The sequence below is a fragment of the Hippocampus bargibanti genome, linkage group LG05, assembly GCF_051943395.1.
Source record: "Hippocampus bargibanti isolate YZ-2025 linkage group LG05, ASM5194339v1, whole genome shotgun sequence".
NCBI lineage: Eukaryota > Metazoa > Chordata > Actinopteri > Syngnathiformes > Syngnathidae > Hippocampus > Hippocampus bargibanti.
The window spans coordinates 21894861-21914596 of record NC_142738.1 but is presented as its reverse complement, the minus strand read 5'-3'; the positions used below and the strand labels follow the sequence as shown (position 1 = coordinate 21914596).

Genomic DNA, 19736 nt, shown 5'->3' with positions numbered 1-19736 from the left:
CCTCAGAAAGGGAGGTACGGAACATGGTTCATTCGAACTCAATGTCCCCTACCTCCCCCGGGACATGTGTAAAGTTCTGCCGGAGGTGGGAGTTGAAACTCCTTCTGACAGGGGATTCCGCCAGACGTTCCCAACAAACCCTCACAACACGTTTGGGTGTGCCAGGTCGGACTAGCATGTTCCCCCACCAACGGAGCCGACTCACCACCAGGTGGTGATCAGTTGACAGCTCCACCCCTCTCTTCACTCGAGTGTCCAAAACATGCGGCCGTAAATCCGATGATAAAACTACAAAGTCAATCATCGAACTATGATCAAGGGTGTCCTGGTGCCACGTGCACATATGGACACCCTTATGTTTGAATAAAGTGTTTGTTATAGACAAAAAGTGTCGCGCACAGAAGTCCAATAACAAAACACCACTCGGGTTCTGATCGGTGGGGCCGTTCCTCCCAATCACACCCCTGCAGGTCTCACTGTCATTGCCCACGTTAGCATTTAAATCACGGAGCAGAACAACGGAGTCCCCAGGGGGACTGCTCTCCAGCACACCCTCTAAGGTCTCCAACAAGGATGGGTACACTGAACTGCGGTTTCATGCATCTGCACAAACAACAGTCAGAACGGCAGACGAAAGGCAACCCTTACGTCTACTGGGGTGAATCCCAACGTACAGGCGGCGGGCCAGGGTACAATAAGTATGCCGACACCTGTTCTACACCTCTCACAGTGGGCAAATCCATAGTGGAAGAGTCCAAACCCCTCTCGAGAGGGCTGGTACCAGAACCCAGGCTGTGTGTGGAGGCAGGCCCAACTATGTCTAGTCGGAACTTTTCGACCTCGTACACCAGCTCGGGTTCCTTCCCTGCAAAAGAGATGACGTTCCACGTCCCAAGAGCTAGCTTCTGCAGCCGAGGATCGGACCGCCAGGGTCCCTGCCTTTGGCTGCCGCCCATCTCACAATGCACCCGACCCCTCTGGCTCCTCCCACCGGTGGTGAGCCCTTGAGAAGGGGGACCCACGTTTACCTCTTCGGGCTGGGCCCGACCCGGCCCAATGGGTTAAGGCCACCAGGCACTCGCCAACGAGCCCCATCTCCAGGCCTGGCTCCAGAGAGGGGCCCTGGTGACCTGCGTCCGGGCAAGGGAAATGTTGTTCTTCATATGGGGTACTTTAAGTCGTACCTTGTCTGGAACCTCACCAAGGACCTGTTTGCCATGTTTGACCCTGCTAGGGGCATAAAGCCCTAGACAACTTCGCTCCTAGGATCATTGGGACACACAAACAACTCCACCGCCGTATGGTGACAAGTCACGGAGAGGCTCATGCTATCTTAACCTTTGAAAATGTTTTATTTGTGTTGTTTTTATTTGGTTTTTTTTCCGGGGCTGGGGGTAGTTTACACATTCTGGGAAACCTGTCATAGTTCTTCATATTTGAAGATCCACAGTTGCTTCTATATATATTTCCCTCAACCGTAAGACTGTGGAGATGATGGGGTGATCTGAAGGCTATGTCCTCTATTGCAGGGTGCCTTGTTCTTTACGTCTTTTGAGGAGAGTTCTTTATGACTGGCTGCATGTCGCTTGTCACTCTGCAGAATAAATTTGGGATGATCAGACGCCTCTGTCATGCCTCCCTGATGGTTATGCAATCATGCCCTTCTCAATACCGAGCCGCTACACAAACCTGCTGCTTGTGAGCAGGCACGACGGGCAAGTCCTTGGAGCTCTAGGCTAAAACAATGTTTGAAAATGTGTGTTTGTGTGCACGTGTGTGTGCGCATGTGTGTGTGTGTGCGTGTGTGTGCGTGTGTGTGTGTATGCGTCTGTGTGCGTGTGTGTGTGTGTGTGTGTGTGTGTGTGTGAGTGTGTGTGTGTGTGTGCGTGTGTGTGTGTGTGCGCGTGTGTGTGTGTGTGTGTATGTGTGTGTGTGTGTGTGTGTGTGTGTGTGTGTGTGTGTGTGTGTGTGTGAGTGTGAGAGAGTGTTGGATGTGGAGAATGTGGGGGACACTCTCCCCAGACAACCAATGGTTATTTGACAACAACTCAGGCTGAACCTCCCCAAAAGGCACAATGTCATTCTTTTTTTGAATCGTGTGATATCAAGTTTGAGAGAAAGAGAGAGAGACAGAGGACAGAGAGTAAGACAGACAGAGAGACAGATAATTGAGAGGTGATTCAAACATGAAATAGCAGTGTTGTGTTTTTCAATTTTGTGCCGACTGTGATCTCATCTCACTTGATAGTCATGATGATAGTCCTGTAAGAACTTTAGGGTTTGTTTATAGAAGTCATTAGTGAGTTTATTGGGCTGCGCGAGAATAACAAAACGATGTGCATTGTTTTTAAAAATTGACTGTAGAGTCGAAGTGTGTTAAGAGCTTTGTGGTCCCACTCAGAAGAAGCATTTGTTTTGTCGAGTGTCTTGGGTTTTGATGGGGAAACGGAAAGTTGATGTTGTTTATTGGTCATTAGGCAAATGGTAATATAATGGTAATGAATGCTGGTTGATGGCCTTCTATTGGGAATCATTTCTCTGGATTTTCCAAAACGCAATAATGTACATGAATTATTTCATCTATCTCAACTTTGGACATTAGGCTGCTTGAGTGACAAATACTGTTAAGACGTGGCACATACAAAGCCATTACAGCATAGTCACCGCTTCAAATTGGGATTGGTCCTGTTTCTATTTTTTGTGATTTCACTTACATTTTTCATGAATGACTACTAGATTTTACATACAGTACACAGTATTTTAGGACAAAGATTGTTTGCTTTCTTGCAGAGCAATTCTGCAAGCCTTTCAAATGTGTCTTGTAAAATTGGAGTTTGTTTTGATTGAATACTTGGGGATGAAGGAGAAGATACCCCCCGCCAGAAAATTGATCCTGAAAGGACATTCGCTGAGGCCATGCTGTAATTGTTTGCCTAAGGAATTGAAAGCAGGGCGCAGACTTGCTTACACTACAAATTCGACAAATGGAAAATAAATTCCTTCATTTGCATTGCGTAATTCATTCAGTCTCTGAATGGAATGGCATTGCTGCTCTGATAGTGGTGCCTGATAAGCAGTCAGTTTTAATAATCTCCTTATCTTGACAATGTCTCCCCAGTTCGCAGACTTCTCCTTTTCTTCTCCTTTTACGTGTTGGCATTCGTGCTTTAGAATAGTCCCGACATGCGACATTTCTGAACGTTGCATAATACCTTCTCTAAAAAGCAGAAGAGGGGATATTCAGTTAATGCAGAGGTTGGAAAGCTATGGCCTGTGGGCCAAATTGGGCCCATTGTTGTTGTTGATGTGTTTTTTTTTAATGCAGCCTTTGGGATGAGTGGGTTTTTGTTGTTGATGGGCATTGCACGGTATTGTGAAGTGATGTTCCATTTGAAAATTCTAAATAATTCACTGCTGCATCTCAGCATTTATGTGTTGCTCACTGTTTTCACCAGTGTTCAAAAGCCATCAGGTCGTAATGTCAAATGTATTTTTTAAACATATGTTAATACCTTGGGTTTATAAAGTTACAGTAAAGTCTCGTTATATATCGATATCGGTTATATCGATAGTACTGGTTATTACGATAATATTTCTATGAACGCAAGGAGAAAATTTACATGCCGCAGGATCGGATATATCGATAGTCCGGTTATATCGATATTTTTTCCGACTCCCGAGAATATCGATATAACGAGACTTTACTGTATTTGCATTACATATAAACATATTTTGCATTACAAATAACCATATTTTGACCATCCCAATTCCCATGGAAAAGGGAAGAGGTGGTAAAGAGCAAGAGGGGTCCCCAGAAACCGGAATTATTGGAGGAGACTCAATGTTCTAATAGGAATGGGTAAAACTAAGTGACTAATAAGTATATTATATAACACCACACTGTTTCTGCTATCAACACAATGGAAGAGATGATTGCATCTCAACGAAAGAAGAAGCTGAGATATTTTTGAGTACCAGCCTCAGAGAAATTTACAGATTTAGTGAGTACCACAATTAGGAGTGTCAAACAAATCAGTTGCATGACAACCATATGAACATTTGAAGAAAGAAAATATGGCATGTAACAAATAACAATAATAATAATAATAATTACTATTATTATTATTGCATAATAATAATAATAATAATAATAATAATTATTATTATTATTATTATTATTATTGCATAATAATAATAATAATAATTGTTATTATTGTTATTATTATTATTATTATTGTTGTTGTTGTTGTTGTTGTTGTTGTTATTATTATTATTGTTATTATTAATTTGTTTATTATTATTGTTATTTGTTATATGCCATATTTTCCATGCCATTTGTTATATGCCATGGTTTCTTTCTTTTCTTTCTTCAAATGTTGATTATTCCTCTGTTATGTTATTGGATATATGTATGTTATTGGAAGGCTTTGTGGACTATGGAATGGATTTTAATATTCAGAATCGATCCAACTCCAGATATGTTGATCATTTCACCGATTCTTATTGTGTGCAGAAAACTATGACAAGCTTTGACATCAGACGGGTTTTTTTCTGTATCATTACAAGCTGCATATCAGGGACTTTAATCCAACCTTTAGTTTCAGGGCAGGTTAAATTGTTGCAAGCCGCAAGCTTTAACGTCTTGCTGGGATACCAGAGTTATCCCAAGAATGCAGCAGTGTGTATTTGCTCTTGATATTTTTTTTCATATTTCTCTCTGAAGTCGTAAGCTGGTAGCGACTGATCCTGCCACCGCTGGTGGGATAGGAACATCTAATTAGCTCGAGTGACTCGCTATGGTCCTCAAGCAGTAAAACTTCAAAGTCCCTCTGTGGTATGTGGATTGTGATAGGAAAAGGAGGAGAGATAGAGGAGGAATCGAGTTAAGGGTGGAGAGACAGACTGCAGGGAACTTTAAAAGGCATGTCTGACGTGGATGGTTGCGGTTATCATGCGCTTAAGCACAGTCATGGTCCTTGTTTGCAGACTCTTGAGGACTGACATGTCTCATGGTCTTGAAATCAAATAGATTAGAAGACAAACAAGAATCCCCTCATGTAGACCGGGACTCCAGAATTGAAGGAAAACTCGCTGCAATACCTGTCGCTGGACCCGGCACACTTAAGAAATGATCAATAGTCTTTTTCACTTGAAGTGTTAATTAACACAATCAATATCGGTTTTAATGCTCCACCGTGCACGTTTCCCTGAGAAAGGGGAGTGTATTTAACTTCTTCTATGAGACCACCGTTAATTTAATTGTGTTTATGCATATGTATGCTAAAGTTTTGTTCCAGATGATAGTTGGATCATTGGCTCGAAAACACCTCATCAAAAATAACTAATGGACTAAAGATGCAGAGCAAAGCAAGTGACGAAGTAGCGGCAACTATTGCAGTGAGCGGCCATGGCACAAAATGTCTGAAGCCAAAATGAATCGCACTTGCCTTAATTTTGTTATCCCCACATTTCAGTCACACCACCGTAGCGTTCTTTTTTTCTGCCATTCCTACCTGCCTGACTAATGATTACAGAGTGACCATTCCCTCCCATCTCTGTTGTTGCAGCAGGTGGAGTGGATATAGAAATGCTTCCAACACGCGCACTGCATCTCACACTTTCACCGTATGTTGAGTGCGCGCGCGTGTGTGTGTGTGTGTGTGTGTGTCTGTGTGTGTGTGTGTGTGTGTATGTGTGTGTATGCGTGTGCGTGCCTCGACTGGGATCACCACCTTATCGTGGTGAGGCACTTTGCGCGTCTCCGTGACCCCGAGAGCTATGTCGGCTGGAGTCTTGTACTCCTGGCAGGGTCACCCAAGCCGAACAGGTCGGAGGGTAGAGGCCAGACAAAGAGTGATCCCAAATCCGCACCCGGGGGTAGGCGTAGGCGGAGTCCAACAGATCGGACCACCGGCAGCCCCTTGCAACCGCACTCACCTGAAGGTCGTCTCGAGTCTTCACTCTTGCCACTGGAATACAGTGGGTGCGGCCAAGTATGTGGGGGAAGGAATTGCGCGCCCCGTCCCTCACACTAAATCCACTAGTAGCGCAGGTTTCAGCTTCCACCATATAAGTCCACTGGCGATAGGATAAAGTGACGGGGGCAGGTCATGGATGTGACTGGAAGCTTCTAGCTTGATTCCTACACAGGGGCGGTACAGGATTGATGGTCGTTGCGAAGATGGGATGGAGCAACATTATCCTTCGGCAGCATCCTGTGCGTCTGAGCAGCCCTATTCAGGGTCCGCACTGCTCACCCCTTATAGGGGAAGGGTCTAGAAAAGGTGACCTAAACATTGCTTGTTCCACCACACCTGGGTGGCCCACCGCAGCCACCAAGGCATCCCCCCTCTGCGGTCGAAAACGAAATATAATCAAACCCATGACTATGAACCTGGCTTCCTGGAATGTTCGCACCCTCCTCGATGCTCGAGACGGGATGGAGAGACCTCGAAGACGAACTGCCCTCATCGCACATGAGCTGAGAAGGTACAACATCGATATTGGCGCACTCAGTGAGACTCGGTTCTCAGGCGAGGATTCACTCACAGAAGTTGGTGAAGGTTACACCTTCTTCTGGAAGGGTCTCCCAGAGAATGAGCGAAGACTCCATGGAGTTGGCTTTGCTGTGAAAAGCAGCTTACTCAGTAACATCCCTGAGTCCCCCCAAGGCATCAGTGAACGGCTTATGACCTGGCGTATTCCCCTGGTAAAAGGTCGCTTCGCAACTTTAATCAGCGCCTATGCTCCCACCTTGGATGCTGACGATAACACCAAAGATGCCTTCTACGAGTCCCTGGATGCTACCATATCCAAAATCCCTGCCTCTGATAAACTTGTTCTGATGGGTGACTTCAATGCCCGAGTAGGTACTGATGCCAGGCTCTGGAAACAAGTAATCGGAAGGCACGGGACGGGGAAAATAAACAGCAATGGCCTCCGACTCCTCATTCTGTGCTCTGAGCAGCAGTTGATTGTAACTAACACCATCTTTCAACTGAAAAAGAAATACATCACATCATGGATGCACCCCAGGTCCAAACATTGGCACTTACTGTTCTACATCATCACAAGGCAAAGAGACCAAAATGATGTCTGCATCACGAGGGCCATGCGTGGGGCTGAATGCTGGACTGATCATCGACTGATCAAGTCCAGGCTCAAGCTGAGAATTCGACCTCCTCATAAGAAACAGCAACCCCAAAGGCGTCTTAACACCAGGGCCCTGGAGTCCCCAGAATGTGCAGCCAGCTACCGCCACAAGCTGGTAGAGGGACTTGCCAGCCTGGACAACGACACCAGTAACGGTGACCTTGATGTTGAAAGCAGGTGGAAAAAATTGAGGACAACAATTCATCAAGCTGCCTCTGAGACCATCGGCTTCACTCAGAAACGTCATCAAGACTGGTTCGATAACAGCTCAGCTGCCATACAGGAGCTTCTGGAAGCCAAGCGCAAAGCCCATACCACACTTCTCTCCAACCCTCATTCTCCACTTCTCCTCTCTCACTACAAGGCCATCCGTGGTGAAACACAGAAACAGCTGAGGATGATGGAGAACAAGTGGTGGCTCAGCAAGGCCCAAGAAATCCAGAGGCATGCAGACAACAACAACACACACGCCTTCTATGATGCTGTAAAATCCCTGCACGGCCCACGAAGACAACACATTGTCCCAGTTAAATCTGCAGACGGTTCTGTACTACTGAAGGACAAACAGCTAATACTTGAGCGCTGGGCAGAGCACTTTGACTCCTTGCTCAACCAAGTAAACCCTTCAGACACATCTGTCCTTGACTCCCTCCCAGAGCTTCCATCAGTTCCCTCCCTTGATGAACCTCCTCAGTTCACAGAGGTCCTCTCTGCAATCCGGAGCCTTAAAAACAACAAAAGCCCTGGCCCTGATGGACTTCCAGCTGAGGTCTTCAAGAGCGGCGGTTACCTCCTGACACGGAAGCTTTACCACCTCATCTGCAACATCTGGCAAAACGGGACACTTCCTCAGGAATGGAAAGACAGCAACATTGTCACCATTTACAAAAGGAAGGGGGACAAGTCAGTCTGCGGCAACAGCCGTGGCATCTCCCTACTTTCTGTTGCTGGCAAGATTCTTGCAAAAGTAATGCTGTTCCGTCTTACATCGCACATTACCGAAGACATCCTCCCAGAGACACAATGCGGCTTCAGGAAGGATCGAAGCACTCTGGACATGATCTTCGCTGCGCGCCAAGTTCAGGAGAAATGCAAGGAACAAAACAAGGACCTCTATATCACCTTCATTGACCTTACAAAGGCATTTGACACAGTTAACCGTGACATTCTCTGGACCATACTGCAGAAATTTGGCATCCCCTCCAAATTTCTCGGCATCCTAAAACAGTTCCACAGCGGCATGCAAGCAACTGTACTTGTTGGTGGCCAGCAATCTTCCCCGTTCCCTGTGGAAGTCGGGGTGAAGCAGGGCTGTGTACTGGCCCCTGCTATATTAAACCTGTTCCTGATGGCAGCTACGCTCCTCTTCCATAAGTCCATCCAGGAAGGTGGCGGCGTACAAATCCAATTCCGCCTGGATGGTAACCTGTTTAACATCAGACGCCTACAGGCCAAGACCAAGACCCTGATCAGCGGCATCCACGAGCTACAGTATGCAGATGATTGTGCTCTGCTGGCCCACAGCCCAGCTGCCATGCAAAATGCCCTTGATACCATGTCCTCCGTCTACCGATCACTCGGTCTCGTGATCAATGTAACCAAAACGGAGGTCATGGCAAAAGAGAGTTCTCCAACCCCAGCGTTCACCCTCAGTGGCACACCCCTCAAGGTTGTCCAACAATTCAGCTACCTCGGCAGCATTCTAACACCCTCCTGTCTAATTGATGATGACGTCCAGGCCCGCATCCATCAAGCCTCCAAAGCTTTTGGCAGATTGCGTACTCGTGTGTTCGAAAACAACCACTTAAGAACTCCAACAAAAGTCGCAGTCTACCAAGCAGTGTGTGTGTCCACGCTGCTATATGGCGCAGAAGCCTGGACCATCTATCGACGCCATGTGAGACGCCTTGATGCATTCCACATCAGGTGCCTCCAACGAATCCTTGGCATCACCTGGCAGGATCGTGTTCCACACACCGACATCCTTCAACGCACTGCCTCCACCAGTATCGAGGCCATACTGGCAAAGAGGCAACTTCGGTGGGTTGGACATGTCATCCGGATGCCTAGCTGCCGCTTGCCTCGACAGGTGCTTTATGGACAACTCTTGTCAGCGAAGAGGAAGCCTGGTGGTCCTAAGCTGCGATACAAAGACCAGCTTAAACAGACTCTAAAGAACTGCAACATCAAGCCCAGCGATCTGGAGTCTGCTGCAGCGAACAGGCCACTGTGGCGCTCCTTATGCCACGAAGGGGTGACACAACTTGAAGACAAGCGCACCCAGAGGAGGATCGTGCGGCACGAGCAAAGACACCTTTGTGCTGCTTCAGTACCGTCTCGCCAGCCCGGTCCTGGCCTCACATGTCCTGAATGTGGCAGGATTTGTGGCTCCAGAATCGGGCTTCATAGTCACCTACAGTGGCATCGCCGCCAGCGCCAATAACCACTGTCCAATACCCCACAAAGCAATGGAAGCGACATCATCCTCGACTTCGATGGACTGCCAAGAGAGAGATGCGTGTGCGTGCGTGCGTGTGTGTGTGTGTGTGTACTGCAGATTTAATGTGGACTTGCAGTAAAAAATGGCTTTCATATGTTGTGGCCTTTCACGCTGATCCATTAGTTTGGCTCCTTGCAAAGCCAGAAGCCAGAATAGTTTAGCACACTATTTATACCTAACAAGGTATAAGTGCAGAATGGTTTTGGAATTGTGCGGGGTATTTACTTGGTACATGGACCGCTTCAAGTCAGCTCCCCCCCCCTCCCTCCCTCCCTCCCTTACCTGCAGGAAAATAAGCTATGAGGGTTGAACCCCCCTGACCTTTTAAACCATTTGATATTTTCCAGGGTCATGTTGTCTGAGGTTGAAAATATGGTAGTTTTTTTGGTTCTGGTGGCACATGTTGTCAAAGTCTTCGAAGTGGTAAAAATGTTATTTGCAGAAATGGCATCAATGCACAGAAAGGAAATAGAGCAAGACACAACAAGATGTAAAGGGATCCCCCATTGAGCTCAATGGGAGACCGACAGACGTCTGAATTGATTGCATGGGCTTTGTGAAAATGTAACCATTGCTGTATTGAGATATTTTCCTTTAAGACACCTTTTATCAAGTAACTTTGTGATCAAGTGGTTTTAAGATGTATTCCTCATTTCCATTTCTTGTTGCCATTATTTGAATTTGCTTTGCACAAGTTGACCCCATTGTGTTTTGATTAGTTGTTCATTACTTCGCAATGAAAGATTGAGATCCATTCTCTTTTATACCAATTTAATAATTTAACATTTTGTGATGTTATTTCAGATTATTTCCAGGTTGTGTTGTTTTCAGGTTTACAATATCATATATGGGAAGTCTAATAATTAAATCGTAAAATCGAAAAAAAATATATTTTTATATTTCTTTAAATCCTCTTCCTGTCAGACATTTTGAACACAATGACATTCATTGTTCGATGCCCTTCGGAATCTGAGATCCACACCTAAATGTTTTTGTTCATGGGGTGATGCCATCGAATGAATGCTCTTTCAGACAAAAACAAAGTGATGAAATTTTTATCCCCAGTTGCTACTCACTCAATTATTACCTTTGCAACTCTGAAAAAGATCAAAACAAGCTTTAAAACAGAGCTCCCTGTGCACCTCTGTGAGTTGTCTGTTGAATCACCTGCATCAATCCTTTACAGTTTCGCTCTTTTACCACTTTTGTACCACTTGTACCTTGTATTCCCATAAATTCAGGAATGTAATCAACGGTGGCTCAATAATATTCTCTTTTCAGCGCCTCAACCCTTGCCCTAATACCAAGATTAACCGATGAAGATGTTCTTTCACTCCTTTGCTTGTCATGGAGGTCACTATTAGCAGGTGCTTATCCTGCACCGTTGCTGCTGGACACCAACCTAGCCTTTTGCAGGTTCTGCGTCCATACAGTGATACCTCGGTTTACGAACCCCTTGGCTTACGAATATTTCGGTTTATGAACGTTAAATTTATGAAAAATTTACCTTGGCATACAAACTATTTTTCGGGATACACAGGGAGCTGCCACAAGGAGTGATGTGTCGTTCGCGAAGGAGCCCGTTCTCCTAACAAGAAAATGGCAGTTGACTGTTTTTGTCCTCTATTCCCCGCCCTCAGTCTTCGGTTAAAGCCACGTGATTGGACAAGAACGCAGCAGTGAGGGGGCGGGGGTGTTAGAGACAGAGAGAGAGAGAGTGAAGCCGTTCTCCAAAAAGAAAATGGCTGCCGAGTTGTTTTTTTTAATCCTCTATTCCCCGTCCCCAGTCTTCGGTTAAAGCCACGTGATTGGTCAAGAACGCAGCAGTGAGGGGAGGTGGTTTAAACATTAAAGAGAAAGGCAGACGAAGAGTGAGAGAGTTTCAACTTTGGCAGTTCAAAGGCAGAGTGTAGACTGCAAGGTTAAAATACTCCATCAATCAGGCTCCACAAACAAGCCGCACAAGCCATCTGTACACTTGATGCAAAAAGCTACAAGCCGCACAAGCCATCTGTACACTTGATGCAAAAAGCTATCACCCCAGGTAAACAGAACACAATTGATAAGGACCTAGATAAAATGATCGCAGAAAAAGCACCTACAAGGGATCATTCCTCAAAATGGTAAAAGAAGAAGCTTACGTTCCTCATCAAGTGTTTAATGCTGATGAAACCGGCCACTCCATTCCATCAAACCATCAACAATCATTACAAAGATAAATAAAATGACTTTATTATACAGCACAGTTTATTTCTTTAATTATAATACCATAGCACATTTATTATCCAGCAGACATTTAAACATCTTCTTCCCCCAAGCCATTAACTCTTTGAACTCTTTCAACAGTAGCCAAAATGGAACTGTATAGTGCCACTTAGCAGTTTTTTTTGACAACGATACTAGTGCAGTGTGTCCTACATACTTGGCAATAAAGATGATTCTGATTCTGATTCTGATTCTGATTATACATAAAATAAGGTATATTTTATTTTTTTGAGTTTTAAGGCTTAGAAAATAAGAAAGTAGAAAATTATGTTTTATGGGGACCTGGGAATGGATTATTCTCATTTTAATGGTTTCCTATGGGAAATTAATTTTTGGATACACACTTTTTGCCTTACACACTCTGTCTGGGAACCAATTAAGTTCGTAAGCCAAGGTATCACGGTATTTTGTAACCTCTTTAAAATATCCCAAAGCAATGAATTAAATCACAGCTTTCTGCCTCTGATGGAGGAAATCTTTAAGCCGTTATCTTGTTAAAAAAAAAATTAAAAAAAAGTATTAAAATGTCAATATTAAGTCCAGAATATATCAAATTACATTGAAAAAAATATAGTTTTGTAAATGCCACATTCACCAGAGCTCTTGTAATGGCAGACTTCATTTGAGTTCTACTCAGTGTGAAACTGGCATGGTATATTTCAGGGAAAATGTGTCATGTCTTTATAAATGCACGGTAGCTACATTGCGTGGGTTTTCTCCGGGTCCTCCGGTTTCTTCCCACATTCCAAAAAAAGCATGCATGGCAGACAGATTGAACACTCCAAATTGTCCTTAGGTGTGAGTGTGAGAGTGACTGGTTGTTTGTGTGCCCTCCGATTGGCTGGCAACCAATTCAGGGTGTCCCCCAACTCATGCCCAAAGACAGCTGGGATAGCCTCCAGCACCCCGCGACCCTAATGAGGATTAAGCGGTCTGGAAAATTGATGGCTGGATGGATGGTAGCTACGTTGTAAATATAATTGATCTGTAAACCAATACCCTCCTTCATTGGTATGGTTTAGTCTTCCAAGTGTTGTTGAAAAAAAGTAGAATGTTTCATCTTGGGGTTGTTTCTCTTGTTCCAGACATTGAAGAAATGGAGCTGCATCATGTGTGGCTGCAAAATATTTAAGTGTATGATTATACGAGTGTGTGCGTGAAAGAGAACCACCATTGAGCATTGCAATAAACTAACTTATTTGCAATGAAGTCACGTGGAATGTGCCATTTTGTTAACAGCAATCTTTGGGTACGACCATTCCAATACACAACCTGAGCATCACTGAAACAAGCACTCATGCAGGACATGACAGCTTCAGGATCATTACATGAATTCTGTGTAGTCACGAGACAAACATGCACAAACACACTCAACTCTCCCTCGAATACCCTCGAATTTAGTACTCATGTCCTTCACAGGTCAAATCAGACATTCAGGGCTGTGGGGATGGAAAATAACCTGCGGACAAAAAGCCTTGGGGGGAGTACATCACGAATGACCCTAATAATAAATTGATAGTATTGAAATATTGCTGTGATGAAAAGTAGCGCACACATCAGTGTCTTTCTTTAATTATAATACCGTAGCACATTTATTATACATAAAATAAGGTATATTTTGGGGAGTTTTAAGGCTTAGAAAATAAGAAAGTAGAAAATTATGTTTTATGGGGACCTGGGAATGGATTATTAAATGGATTATTCTCATATTTGTGTCCTGAGTTATTTGATTGTCTTCGTGGAAGTGAGGACTCACGTATAGATGTTGTTGTCCAGATAATGATTCAAGACAATGATTCAATTTTGCTTCTTTTCTAATGGTTCATCTGGGATGGGATTGTTTGTATGCCGAAGCTTAATGGTATCCCTAGTGACATTTCTTGACTTTACGTTTCGGAGTAATCGGGTCATCTCAGTTGACCAGTCTTACACTGCTTAGCTGTCGTTATTGAGTCCAGTGCATAACCAGTATTGAGCAGACTCAGATGGCAGTGACCATGCTCTGTATTAATGTTCAGAGATAATTAGTGTGCTGGGGGAGTCACTGTCAGGTCATCACCCCTGTCTGCTTGAATAGGTAAAGCAAATAAGAATTATTCACTGTTCACTTTCTTGGTTTAGGTTCTCTTCTCCCTCCTTTGGATAGTGCTGAAACTTGGGCAACGTATCCACACAAGTTGTCAGTGGTTCCCTACCATAATTATATAATTATGGTACCGATAATTTACCGATAATTTACTAATTCAACAAATTTCAACTATAACAAGTACATATTTTGTCCAGAAATAATTTGATCACTTTGATTATTTCATATATAATGATCACCTTTAAAAACACCTATTGTTGCTTTCAATGAATGACTCAACGTGTTGTTTTTGTCAAAAGAGAACACACTGGTTTTGGAGTGTTTGACTGAAGGAACTGAGGTTTTGCAGGTGTAGTCACTTTCATAACTTAGTTTACATTTTTATTTAATCTATAACAACAACAATAATAATGATAATAACAAATTCGTCTCTCTACGGACTGCTGTATAACATTTCACCACTTGTTTAAAACCTCACAGATATAAATGTAATGTATTGTGGATTTAAATAAGTGGTATCTTTTCCATCTAATTAGCATAACAGTTTTCTTTCAGATTTTATTTCCCATCTGTATCAATTGAAAGTCACCTTATCAGTGCTGTTTAATTTATTAGCAAAGAACAAGGATCAAGAGAGTGAGAACCAGACCTTTTTTTTTCAATGGGTGGCACCTGAGTAAAGCCTTACGCAGCCTGCTTGTCTTTAAGAAACTGCTCATATAAACCGTGTCCTGTTGTTTCACACCAACCTGAGAAACAATGCGAGACTTCCAAAGGATTCATTATCACAACCTTTAACACTGGCAGGAATCTGGCAGGCCACTCCCTTTAGACCAGGGGTCGGGAACCTATGGCTCGCGAGCCATATATCGCTCTTTTGATGATTGCATATGGCTCGCCGATAAAACTAAATACATATTCTCGCTTTTTTTTGCCGTTCATTTCCCGTTGGGGCTGCAACTGGCGGAAAGCGCAATTTTAATTGGATGACACTGACCTAGGTTGGTGGAAAGCGCATGTTTGATTGGATGATACTGGCCGTCAGTTGAAACAGGTAAACGCCCCTTTAAATCAGCCCAACAGTAAAAAAAAAGACGAGTACGCTCCAGCTTGAATGCATCGGAGGATAGCGATTCTAATTTGCAATGAAACAATACCATCGATGAAACAGTCGAATGTCAGTGACATTTCAACAAGCCCCATGTTAACGTTAGCATCGACATACTTCTGCGAGAAGTAGATTGCAGATAGCAAGTGTGGAAGCTTATGAGCCGTGTGCAGGCTGGCTAGCAGTAACTTCGCCTCTGGCCCGGCAAATTGAATTTCATTCCGATCGTTTTCCTGGAATTTTACCAAACACGAGGAACGGAAAACCATCCATGTTAACGGTGAGTACTATCACAAAGTTATTTTAAATACAGTAAAGTCTCGTTATATCGATATCGGATATATCGATAGTCCCGGTTATATCGATACTGTTTCTATGCACGCACGGAGAAAATTACATGCAAACAGGGTCGGATATATCGATAGTCCCGGTTATATCGATATTTTTTGAACTCCCTTGAATATCGATATAACGAGACTTTACTGTAATACATTCTGACATTTTGTTGAAAAGTGGCCGGGCGTGTTTGCGTGCGCGCGGGTGTGTGTGTGTGTGTGTGTGTGTGTGTGTGTGTGTGTGTGTGTGTGTGTGTGTGTGTGTGTGTGTGTGCGCGCGCGCGTGTGCGCGCTCGCGTGTGTGTGGCTCTCACCGAAAACATTTCTATATATTTTAATTTTATGGCTCTCTTAGTCGAAAAGGTTCCAGACCCCTGCTTTAGACTCTTGTTATGAACAAGGTTCTTCACGAGTACGTCTGTTCGTTTGAAACAATGTAGCCTGTCCACAATATATATATATAGCAGCCCCAATTCATCTTTTAGCAGACCTGAGGAGAAACACCAGAAAAACTAACAGAAAAAAAATAATAAAATAACCGAGATATCATGTTTACGGTTGGAGGAGCTCAGTCATGAATGGAGAGAGATAATGAGAACATTCTAATGGGCTTTAGATGGATGAAGGATAAGGACTCGCAAAGACGCTGTCAATATTGATTTATATGTCTCTGGCATTGATCAAACCAGCCTGTGTGAGGAATTTACCTCCTTGTCACAAAAGATTACTGATACAGTCATTATCCGAAACACCTGCTGCACTTTTCGTTGCCATTGATGCGATAGTGATGATTAGTCAAGATTCCCGTTGCTTTTACATGTTACTGCTGTGCTTGATTTGGAATGGAAGCTGAAACATTGGGTTATTCTCAGTAAAACAAGCTAAGCCAAGAAAAGTTTCTGGAGCACCATGATATCATCTAAACACACCACCCGGTTTACTTATAGCAATGTGTAAAAGAGAACAAGACAGTTTAATTATTTTAAACCAATGTCACCCGTGGCCAAAACATTAAAGTTGCAGTGCAGCATTGATATAATCAAATACGACACACACACACACACACACACACACACACACACACACACACACACACACACACACACACACACACACACACACACACACACACACACACACGCACGCAGACACACACACACACACACACACACACACACACACACACACACACACACACACACACACACACACACACACACACACATGCACACACACACCCATCAGAAAACATTAGCTTGGCAACCCAGCCTTCTGGTGTTCACTAGGATTTCTTTTCCTCCCTCTTTTGCTCACTGACTGACATCCAATGACATCCACTCTGACAAAAAACGTATTTACTTGGTTCATTAAGGTCACACTCGATGCATACCTGGCCAGTGATCCACCAATGTGCATACAAACAATAAAAAAAAATCTAATTTCCATAATTTGACCTCTGCCAGAATCATTGAATGATTTTCAACATGAGTTTTACCACGATTGTCATTGTCTATTCTGTTTCTGACCAACGGATGGCATTGGAGGGCTTCTCCTCGACTGTTGGTCATCATGACTGTCACACTGACCAATTGGTGTCAGATCATTGTGCGAATGTCATGGGTTTAGCTTGCTACTTATTTTGAGTTATTGCAATTTTCTGGACTTTGTTGTGGATTTAGTTTGCTTAAGCCCTCTCCCAAACCATCCATTGTTTTGTTTTTTTTTTTTTGTTTTTTTTATTGCTGGAACTCCTATGCAAGTGTAGCTACCCAAGTGTCTTTAATGTCTGATACACATGACTGCCTGGTATTCTTTGGTCCCAATTTTTCAGCATCAAGGGACCTTTCAATTGCCTGCCATGGAGGGCTAGGGGGTAGTTATGACAGAAATGTATGCTTTCCCTCTTGGTGAATGAGAGAGACGAGTGGACCAAAGGGTACAAGATGCAACAAGCAGAGCGTGTGAGATGACAGAATTTGTGATCCAGTATTTTCCCTTCTGAAGTTTCGGGCCAACCGCTGGTTCCTGTGACAACTCACATATCAAATGCCTTTGCATCTTTGGTACTGGGTGCCTGTCTGTGATCCCTTCTTCTCACAGAACTCTGGACATCACAATAATGATGCTTTATAATTATTATTTGTTTGATCAGTCATTCTGAGTCAGGCAGATTGAAAATATTCAATATGAGACTGATGGAACAATGCCAAGCTGGCTTTCGTCTTTTTTGAGCAGAGCGACATTTATGACCACCAGTACATGCAGCGTCTTATTTTACTGTTTTGTCCAAATGTCAAGAAGGCACCGTAATCCTAGTCTTTTTCACTTGATTAATCACATGCATGCTCGAACAATAGCCCAGTGGTTTCCGACAGCGATTCCTGACTGCTGAACCCAAGTTTGAGCCTGGGCCATGTCTGTGGGCAAACCCTCAAGAATTTTAGGGCGGTGTGATGGTCCGGTGGTTAGCATGTCGACCTCACAGTGCATGGGGACCAGGTTCAATTCCATCTCCAACCTTCCTTTGTGGGGCTTGCATGGTCTCCCCGGGTCTGCGTGAGTTTTCTTTTGGTCCTCTGGTTTCTGCCCACATGCTAAAAACATGCATGGCAGGCTGATTGAATACTGTAAATCGTCCCTAGGTGTGAGCGTGATTGTAAATGGCTGTTCATCGCTGTGTGCCCCGCGATTGGGTTGCAACCGGTTCAGGGTGTCCCACACCTACTGCCCAAAGATAGCTGCAGTAGACAAATATAAGTCAGCACAGTGGAAGAATAGGTGCTGACCTGGTTCATTGCGCGCTGGATGATTTGAAAAGACTATCTGGTAACTTTTGACGTCGCAAAAAGTGAACAGGAAAATGACATGTGGTGTTTTATTGCCTGATTGTCGTATTTATGATAGTTGTTCTTCTCAGCACTTTTTATGCATCTACAGCACTTTTTATGCAAAGTTGAGTAGAGTGGCCTGCCTAATTTGAACATCAATTGTACAATTATTCCCATTCATTCAGAGGGTTTGTCTTTCCTGTTCACAACAACATGATCCATTGCTGTGGTGTTGTTGATGCCGGAATCCTCCTGTGTGCTGGATCCAATAGTTCCTTTTAATGTGGCAGAATATGAAGCTAATACATTCCCTGTGAATCAAAGTGCTGCTAGCCTATCATGATAAACTCATATTCTGACGTGTTCACTAAATGTTGCCCAGGCAAGAACAATAACTACGCACTTAACATGTCAAATGATAATCTTGCTGCCCCCCAAAAAACCTTGTGGCTATCACATTTATAAGATCTGAATTCCCTGTATGGGCATGCTACCTATCCTTCCTGTCAAAAAGCTGTTTGATTATTCGTTAAGATAATCATTGAGTCTCAAGGAGTGCAACAGTACAATTAAGAAGATACAATTAAGAAGGTCCTTGGATCCAACTGCTTGAATACCTGCATCAATGTCTTTGTACTGACAGAACACTTAAATTGATTTGCGGTGAGTCTGAGGGTGTTTTGCAGGCCATTTCTCCAATAAGCCAGAAAGCCCAAGTGGTGCCCTAAACAACTCACTTCTGTGAGTTAATGAACAGCTTAATCTTACAATAATCATGCAGTTTTACAGTTAAGTCTCCACATTAACTTGAGCCTCATGCTTTGTATTTCAATTAATGTCGAGTAGGTAGCTCGAGGTAGCTTAACAAGCCTGCAGCCGGCTTTGTAGCATTTCGACGGCTCATCTCGCCTTGAATCCTGTGTAGCATTATTCTCTCTGCGGGGATCCCGGCTGCCAGTGACAGAGGTGCTGTCAGCACGTTCTTATCCAGAAAGCGCAGCACCAGGTGAGAGTGTCATGGTGAACTGCTGCTCATAATGCTCTTTAGTAAAGATTAGCCCTGATTAACCAAACAGTTTCTCCCTTTGCAGAGAAGCTGTATGACCAGTTTGAAGTAAACGGTGCTTTCCTTTCAACAAGAGAGCATCTCATCAGGGCAAACTTGACATGCAGGCTCTTATCAACAACTCGCGTTACATGACACTAAAAGAAAGTGACACTGACCCGGTCGAGTCATGGCAGATGGCAGAGGAGTCTTCCTATCTCATTCATTTGTCAAATCCACACAAAAGTGATGGAGGAAGGAAAAACGCATCAGGAGAGCTATTGGCTGTAAACCGAGTGAGCCAGTTTAGGGGCTTTAATTAAAATTTGATTTTCATTGGTATCTGTTCATGCTGACTCGAGCTTCTCGAGATACAATTCCAAAGTGATCCTCTTGATTTTAGAGAAAGTCAGTGCT

The 19736-nt window shown here is 43.7% G+C and overlaps 1 protein-coding gene across 4 annotated transcripts in view; it reads left to right on the top strand.

The window, feature by feature from the left end:
* Positions 1-19736, top strand: part of brsk2a (BR serine/threonine kinase 2a) — a 213273-nt gene that overhangs the window by 129515 nt on the left and 64022 nt on the right. The window lies entirely within an intron of this gene.